This window comes from Festucalex cinctus, chromosome 12 (assembly GCF_051991245.1).
Source record: "Festucalex cinctus isolate MCC-2025b chromosome 12, RoL_Fcin_1.0, whole genome shotgun sequence".
NCBI lineage: Eukaryota > Metazoa > Chordata > Actinopteri > Syngnathiformes > Syngnathidae > Festucalex > Festucalex cinctus.
Genome location: NC_135422.1, coordinates 6933323 through 6941848, shown reverse-complemented (window position 1 = coordinate 6941848; position 8526 = coordinate 6933323).

Here is an 8526-nt window from a genome sequence, read left to right as displayed (position 1 = left end):
ATGTTCATCCTCGTTAGTGTCAACGATGAGTTTGAGCCAATGCCAGCTGACTTTGGGTGGACTTCGGCGCAGGATTGATTGCCAGTCAATCATTGGGCAACAACAGTATATAAACACTGACAACCATTCACACTGTCACTGAGTGACAATTGAACTCATCACCCACTTTTACACCGTCAGTGACCTGCTCAGTCACTCTAATTTGGCCAAGATGATGTAAATCGTGTCTAATGACTAGCATGGAAATGATTAAAATATTCCTTCTGCAATGTGGATGAGTACTGTTACCTTATTTAAATTGTTTCATACAATGCTTTCATTCTTTAGCTTTAAAACATGTTTGTGACATGTAAAAATGGTACAATGCTGAGTGTGCATGGATAGTACTCTGAGTGGCCTTAAGGAAGTGGGGTACATGTGGAAAAAAACACCTGTAAAAAAGGGGGGGGACAAATCAAAATCCTACAAAAATTGGGGGGAAAATCCACAAATATGCCAATTCACGAGTGTCAAATTGTTAGTATGCATTGACTGTAGTTTTAACTTGTAATATCACCTTTCACCACTAGGTGGCAAACATCGCTTAATTGCGCTTATGCTGGGTCTTATACTGTGCTTCGTTACAAATGTAATTCATTAGGCCATACAGTATGTGCTTATTTTGTCGTTTGCTTCAAACCCTTTTCGTTGGGTTAGGATAGTGGCGCTTTTATACATGCATTGTTAAATGTATTGTGAAAAATTATGTCTACGTACATATTCTGTCCACATTTGAAATGGTATTTTTTTAGGGATGTTCGATACCACTTTTTTTTCAGACCGATACCGATACTCAGATCCTCAGTACTCACCGATACCGATACCAACTGCCGATACCAGTAGTACATTTTGACAAATTAAAAATCACTAAAAGATATTTTTAAACAAATATATTTCCTTTAATTTTGACAAAAATAAAAAAAAAACAGCAGTCACTCTTCATTAGTCTTAAGGCTCAAAATAAAACACAAAAATGCTCTTTTAGTTTAAGATTCACAATTTTGAAGTATTTCCAAACCGGTGAAGTTTTGGTGAAAAACTGCTGCAAGCTAGCGCCACTTACAGGCAAGGAGGACTCACTTAACGTCTTCCCCCTCTGCCATCGGTCGCTTGTACTCGTCTGCGTCACGAGTACTTGGAAAAAAAGGCAGGTATCGGCCCGATACCGATACCTGGTATTGGTACTCGCCCATCCCGAGTATTTTTGTCTTGCATCTGGTTAGGAAGTGTGTGGTTTTACACGTCACTCGAGTAGCACAGATTCAAAATGTGTGGCCCTCCGCAGCATTTAAGTTGTCCATCCCTGTACTACTTGATGCACATTAGATTTGCAAAATGAGAACAAATTCAATTTTGCTTTGCCTCTCTTGATAAAACATGGTGAAAAATATTGAGTGCCATGTCAGACGATGTTTTTAAAACACAATCCTTACTTCCTTATCTCTGACCGTCAAAGCAAAGATGTCTCGTCTACAGATCTTTCACCTGAACAATGGGCAGGTGCACTTTTAACTGCAACACCAGCACTCCTTTTCCGTCTCTTTCTTTTTTGTTTGGCGCACTCGACATGCTGCACCTCCGAGAAAAGTGATTAATCACAATTACCTCATCGGCTGGCAGCCTCCGCCTTTTTCTTCTGCGTGCTCGCGCCCCCTCAATCCCTCACTGCCCCCCTTCCATTTCCCCTTTCAACTTCACCAGAGATCAATGCCGCCGTCGAGCCACTTTATTTATTTAGACTGGTTCCGAGGACAAAAAAAAAAAAAAAAAAGGGGGGGGGCCACGGAATGCCATGGCCTGGCCTGGCCAGTGTGAACTTTCACTTTGGGGTTGGCTCGTGACAGTGACAGGTCGCTCGAGGCAAGTGCTTGTACAGATCCGTCAAACTGCTTTTCTGGTAAACAAACTCCTCTTCGTCCACTCTTGATTAACAGAAAACACTATTGGACATGAATCTGCTTTAGTAGCCTCAAGTCATTTTATTTCATTGGTTTGAGTTTGCAGCTGCTGGATGAATGCCTAATGGAAGCAATGCACAGAAAATGATTCATATTTAGTTGAACATGGACGTAGCAGACTGATGAAATGAATAAAGTTGCACTTCCACGACACTGATCAATAGTAAAATAGAAATTCCTGGGTCAAACTTTCTTTTTTTTTTTTCTCCCAAAAAATACTTTAATTCAACTGTCCATGCATTTTTTTCCCTCATTTTCTCGAGTGCTTGTCCTCATTACGGTCTCTCGGCCAAGTTGAACAAATAGTTGACCACTGTTATAAAATGTAAAACTGACTATTTTCAAATTCCATATGGTCATGAAACAGTAAAAATAAAATCTCAAGTGGCATGGTGCATGAGTTTGCAGCAGGGCTGTGCCGACAAAAAATGCACATTAGATTCATGTGCTATGTTTCATCATCAGTGAGAAGAATGCCAGATGTTATGACATATTAACCTATCAAAATATAGTACTTACTACAAATAAGTCTGTATGAAATGTGTGTTATTTGTGGTTGAATTGCATCAGAAAAAAATACCCATAAAGCAACAGACTCCAATTAGAGGAATCAGGCAAACAAGCACACCAATACAGACTATTAATAAATGACCTATGAATGTTTAGCTGGAAAATTGCTAGTCATCAGCCTCATGAACGCCTTGCAATATGATGTTTTTTTTTATGACCCTTTGTCAGCACGAGTCCGATTGGATTGCCATTTTCATTCCCACGTCGCAGGAAAATGAGCTTGTTTTGTTTTTCCCCTTTCACGCAAGTTAAATAAGCCTTTCCGGATAAATATTCAACAAAATGGCCTGATTGACTTCATTTATGATTTAAGCCTGCTCAACCGCGTTTGAAGTCTTGTGTTCTGGTTAGTAATATTCACTGAAACACGTGTTCACAAACCAAACAGCGGGAAAGGCCTACGTAATCCAGTATAGCATGTTTTCCTTATACTTGTATGAAATTAGTGGCATTTTGTTCTAATTTCTAGTTCCTGATTATAAAATAGCTACAAGACAGCGGACAATATTGGTAATGGCCTCCATCACCAATATTTGAAATAAGGCTGGATGTCTTTTGCAACAATGCTTCTTGCCAGAGAGACTGTTAATTCCTTTTTAAATAATTCTCCGGTTTGATAGGATCAGTGTTGCCACAGTTACCTTGAAAAAGTAACTTAGTTACTTTACTGATTGCTTGGTTTTAAAAGTAACTAAATTGCGTTACTGATTACTTGAATTTAAAAGTAACTAAGTTAGATTAAAAGTAACTTTTTTAGTTACTTTCAACAGCTGCCGATAACACCATCTCAACATAAAAATAATGCGGTAGAAACGGAGTTCCAAATACTTTATTGAAAGTGCATTTTTAACATGAAAATAACATTTTTTTATGAAAAACAAAATGGGCAGTCTCTCTTGACTTCTTGTAACATAAATACTTTTTATAAAACAAAAAATAAAAATCTATCCCGGTTGAAAATGAAAATCCCCTTAATTCCTCTACCGTTTGTTCCGCTATTCCAGTGTGTACACTTGAGTCGACTTGTGCATGCTGAAAATGTGACTTGTCTGACGTCATTCCCCCTGGCGAGAGGGCAAAGACGACCTCATCCCATAATGGTTCACGGACCAGTTGAGGATGGAAATAAATTTTTTGCCACTTGTATGGTCCATAATGTACACTTTTTTGTTGCATTGTGTGCCTGTTGGTGAATAAAACTAGTAGTAAAAGTATCATCACTTTTGTTTTGAATGTGCAAACCATTCACGACCATGGCTGAATTCAGTGTGCTGATCAATGACTTCCGCCTCATCTTCGTAGTTAGCGGCAGTTGTTTGTGACTGTTACAACAGTGAGATATTTTGCCTTCTTCATGAAAATGTGGAGTAACACATTGAATCTCTGGACAGTAACTTTAATCAGGCTACTTTGTATAATAAAGTAACGCATTAAACTACTAGTTACTTTGAAAAGCAAACTACTTGTTACTTTGAAAAGCAATTTTTTTTGAGTAACGCGTTACCGGCAACACTGGATAGGATAATGCACTTTTGCGATGAAGGAAGCAACTGAACATGTGCATTGCACCCATGTAATGTGTGCCACATTGTCAACGCCCAAACCAGTTGTTCGAATGAGTCTTTTTTTTTTTTTTGGGCTTACTTTGGTGACCTGGATGGTTGAAGTTTGATCACTAACACAGAAGAAATCAAAAGATTGATATTGGCAATTAATGAATTATTTTAACATTTACAAGTCTCAGCAATGTGTGGAAGAAGCATTGCTGTGGCGATGTGCCGTTTGCAGAGTAAAACGTGATTCTCATTTTGAGGGTCTCACCAATGTGGCACAATATGATTGGGGTCGCAAGGGCCCCTTTATAGTTGCTTACCGTTCTAGTTTGTCCTTGTTACGGAAAAACACTGTGTAGCTAATAACGCGACCATGAGCATGCATCAAATCAGCATGGTAGGAGAATAAATATAAAAAGAGATGAATACTGACTGATTTGCTCCTGCTGAGGCATGATCTGAGTACTGATTGTGATACAGTTGTTGACGCATATCCATCATTTATTCCCGGCAGTGTCTTTCCTACCCGGCCCCTGGCTGTGTTGTCAAGGTCCTCAGCCGAAACCACCAGCAAACAAATTTAAGACAAAAAAAACAACAACAAAAAAACACAAAAAAAAACATGCTGTATGCCCTTCCATTTCTCTGTGATTCATTATTGACATGTTGCTGATAAAAGGAAAAAAAAGACAAGACAACTTGTTCTAATACTCTTTTTAACATTCTCCACTGACCTCCATTTTTCATGTGCTTTGTAGTTCCCCTGTGACTCCTATTCCATCGAATTCATCTGCTTCCAATACATTCTATGCGCACAACCTATCAATCACCCGGGAGTGTGGCAAACTAATCATTTATTGATGAAACCGGGAGAGTGGAGGAGGGGGGGTGTCGGCTATGAATTTCCAACTGCATTTGTCTTATTTATCAAGGCAGATCAAACAATGAAAATCCAAACAAGCTTCAAGGAAGCAGACAGTGGTGAGGTATTGATGAAGAGGAGGGGGGGAAAAAAGGAGGTTTGGGACTCGGTTTGCTAGGAAGAGGTGGGAGGGGGAGTCAGAGTGATGTTCAGACAGCAGGGCACACATCTGAATTAAAGCGTCCCTGAAAAGGCAATTTTCTCCTCATCCTCTCTCGTGTAGGTAGAAAGGTGAGCTGCCTTACAGAGAATGAGAGGCGCACATTAATGTGTCTTTGCAGCCGCATCGCTCTTTTCTTTACTCGGAAGGAGGGGGGGGGGGGGGGGGTTACATGGAGTAGTGTGGTAGTGATCTCAAGCTTCCACCAAACGGCACTTGTGGCAGTGAGTGTTTGCAAGCTCACCAACATCGTCACTACTCACTTGTTTGCTCTCTTTAATGTACATGCTATTGATATTCTTTTGAATTCCATGGGCCGCAGTGGGGGGTATAAAAAAAAAATAAATAAATAAAAACAAGAGAGTGAAGTTTGCTTGGCGCATTGACGAAAAAGAAGGGTTGAAATAGAGTTCACGCTTGCACGCTCGCCTGTGTCCACAAGCAGCAGATGAGATGATAGACAAGAAGAGCAAGTGGCACTGTCACGGCGGTACAGAATGTTAATTCAATTTCATAACCTCAATTCATGAGTGAAATCAAAATACACAAAAATCAACCATCAGATAATCATGTTTGCATTTCAATGTGATAGATTTTATTGGTGAGAAGTTCCAGAGGTGGAAAATCCAGGTCCAGAAAGTAAAAACCATGCCACAGTTTGTCTTTAGCCCCTGATGCTAGTTAGCTAGCTAGCTCCCTAGCAGGTAAACAAGCACCATTGGGCTAGCTATAGGAGCTATCTAGTTAGCTAGCTAGCTAGCTAGCTAGATAGATAGATAGCTAGATAGATAGATAGATAGCTAGATAGCTAGAGCCTGGGGATAAAGACAAACTGTGGCAGAGTTTGTACTTTTAACAAAAACAAGGTTAATAAGGTTCCCAGGGTCAGAAACATCTCATAAAGTTAACTGAAAATTCAAATAAATAGTTCACTAAGATTAAAATGTTTTCAGATTTACCTTTTATCGGCTGTCAGATTATTAAAAAAACAAAACAAAACAAAAAAAAGGCCAAAACGCCCAATATTGGCGCCGATAATCTGTCAGGCCGATTACCAGTCTATCCCTACTAAAAAAAAAAAAAAGGTGGCAGAGCCAACAAATTCTTTATGGGACAGGATGAGATTACTGTACACGCGGCAGCCATTAGGAAATTCTATCAGCAGACAAGCTGAGGTCATCCACGTCTACTGTACAATATCCCGTGGGAGCGCACCGCAATGTGCATCTGGAGGCCCCCCCAAGCATGAGGGAGAATGAGTCCAACAGACCAGATACTAGAGGGGTGGACTGAATAGCAAGTAATCAGTCGTCCTCTCTAGCGTCACAGGAGAGGAGTCAACGAGAGGACATTGTGATATGATAGCCCGGAGGCCTGGAGATGGTGGAGGGGACGGAGGTCCAGACCAAGCCGGCCCGGCAGCCTCCAGCTGCGGTATCAGCAGGGGCCACTCCTGGCCCGGTGCCCCTTGGGGAGCAGACACACTGGCAGCAGCAGGAGGTGGTGTAGTTTTCCATGGGGCGCTAGTATGACCCTCACCTTCCTTCCCGGTGAGGGTTTTTCGGAATGGAATGGGACAGCTTTGGGAAGATCTACTCATTACTTCTTGTCTCAGTTCTTTTTAAATACATACTATGAGGTTAAGACCATATCATGATTTTTGTTTTGCTTTGGTTTTCACTTGTGAAAACCACATTTGCTGTTAAGCAGTCATCAAGACTATCTTTATGTTGTCCAGGTGTACCTAATAAAGTGTTCAAAACCACTCACTTGTCAAAAATGTGTGGAGTACTTCTCATATGCTTATATTTTGCAACCTCCTGGTGTATGGCACGAAAATATGATGCACGATTATGAAGAAGTATTTGTGTCAAGCCACTCTTAATTCTATCAACTTATGACGCAATCATTCAACTTCCACAGTAACTCGTTTTAATCAGCAAAGAGGAGCAGTTTAGCTAATGCTGCCCTGCACTTATCACGTATCATGAACTTCTCCGCTGTTTCTAATTAACCTTAATGCTCAGTGACTGGACGGCAGGCCAATTCTCCACCAGACTGAAAGATGAGACTCATTTTTAACTTAAAAACTTGCAGTGAAGTTTTTGCGGTGAGTTATGCACCTGCTTTGTAATGCAATCTGTTAGGTCAGCAACGTAAGATTAAGGAGAAGAATTGAAAGCCCAAACGCTTTATCTAAACATCCTTAATTTAGACATTCCAGGAAACAGCGAACTCAGCATTGCAAGCCCAGCGAGGAACATTGTGCGGCGGGTGATGTCATCATCGTGCCGAGCAGTCAAGTAAAGGCTCTGCTGCAGATGTACACGTACACCGCAGGCAAGGTTACATTTTACACATCCTATGTGGGCACATTTGAAAGCATCTTTTTTTATGGGCATTTCTAAGCAGACTGCAGTTGCTTTGCGAGGTCAAACTGAAATTAATGATGGCGACGACCCCGTTAACGGACGACTTAACAGGTGACGGATCGAGACAGGGAGGCCCGGAATCTTTTTAGCCACCTCAAAGAGGGTCTTGTTAAGCGGTCACATCATGTTTACAGATATTCATAAGGGATCACTGAGGGGATTCAAATGTGGCACCATCATGTCTGCTGAATGAATTATGCTCAGACTCAGACTGGTGGAGGCAAACCGCAGCCATAGTGTTGTCTCTGTCTCCACCTAGTGGTACAGTAGGGAGTAACAACAGTTGCGTTTTGTTTTCATTTCGATTTGCACAAAACCTATGCCAGCGATGTATAGCGACAAGCAGAACAATTACACACTCTTCCATAAGATGGCAGAAGATACAACATTTAGGCCTACAGTATTTGTTACCATTTATACAACATAAGTCACACCTTAAACTCTTGTGAGTCGATCAGCTTTATGTTCAAATAAAGAGATCAAGGTTTGAAACTAACGAGATTTGTGAGTAGTAATGTTTATAATACTAATACATTTTATTTGTATAGCTTCTTTAAAAAAACAAAAAACAAACAAACACAAAAAAAAAACGTACTTTACATAGTGCTTTGACGAGAACACCCCATCCCAGATCATAAAATGCTCACAAATTAATCACATAAAACACAACAAAAATGGAGGAAACGCCCCATGAGTAAATTGAGACAAGATCAAGATTACTCAGTATTTCATGATTTTTGTGACATTTTTTTTGGTGGTGTGCCGTGAGCTTGTTCTGATGTAAAATGGGCATATTGCATGTATTACAAATATATATGAATATAAAAAGGCGTCAATTGATGCGTACCTCATTTTTCTCTATGTGAAAAAATTGGCATGTGCCACAGCATTG